The sequence below is a fragment of the Lactuca sativa genome, chromosome 8, assembly GCF_002870075.4.
Source record: "Lactuca sativa cultivar Salinas chromosome 8, Lsat_Salinas_v11, whole genome shotgun sequence".
In the NCBI taxonomy this organism is placed as follows: domain Eukaryota; kingdom Viridiplantae; phylum Streptophyta; class Magnoliopsida; order Asterales; family Asteraceae; genus Lactuca; species Lactuca sativa.
In genome coordinates, this window is record NC_056630.2 from 253702881 (window position 1) to 253703965 (window position 1085).

Consider the following 1085-nt stretch of genomic DNA (forward strand, 5'->3'; position numbering starts at 1 on the left):
GGGAAGACTTCGAGCCCCAATGAGCCCCTGCAACTGACATGGGCAGAGTTTTTGGTGCAATTCAAACGAAAGTACTGCTCAGCTCAAAACTTACTCGAGCTAGAGAACCAGTTCCTAACCTTGAAGAAAGGAAGCATGTCAATTGATGAATACACGAACAACTTCATAGAAAAGATGGAGTTTGCCTTGCATCTTGTTCCGGATGAGCTGGCAAAAATTGATAAGTATGCAAAGGGACTTCCATAGGAGTACGCGGTGCCAGTGCGTCAGGCACATACTCTAGAGGCAGCTACTTGGGCTGCCAAGTCTGTGGAGGATATGATTAAGGGAAGAGGTGCCAACAAGGTTGAGGTTGGCGAGAAGAGAAAGTTTGAAGGGTCTTCAAGGTCCGACAAGAAGAGAAAATTCTCGAAGTCCGGTTCAAAGAAGTTCGAAGAAGGAACACAAGGGTGTGACAAGTGCAGAAAGAAGCACGTTGGGAAATGCTCTAAGGAGATTACCTGCTTTAAATGCGGGAAGACTAGTGATTATGCTAGTGAATGCACAACCAAGAGAGAAGTCTGCTTTAAGTGTGGTGAAGAGGGACACTTCAAGCAAGACTGCCCAAGGAAAGAGGGGGCTACAAAGCCAAATGTGCCGCTAAAACCAAAGGTGAGAGCATTTCAAATGATCCTTGACGAAGCAGATGACAATGCGAGGATTCAAGAGTGAAGGCTTGACATCCGAAGGTCGAGTTATGAAATAACCATAGAATCATATGATGTAGCCTATTAGAGGCATAGTCTAGGGTGAACTTGAACACCTATGTAATAGTTTCAAGGAGTAATAAACCTTCATTTTGATATTTGATGTGTTAAGCTGTTATGTGATTTTCTTGTGTGGTGACTTGGAAAACTGCGGGACAATACTTGGGACGAGTATGAGTAGGTGTGAATGGTAGTAGAGGCCTATACTACCGGAAGCACAGGACTCACACTTGGATCAGGGAAAGTCACAAGGTTACCAAGAAACTAGTAATTGATTTCATTCTATTCAAGTATGTTGTTACCCATCGTTTCGGTAATGACTAAGAAGATTGTTAATAT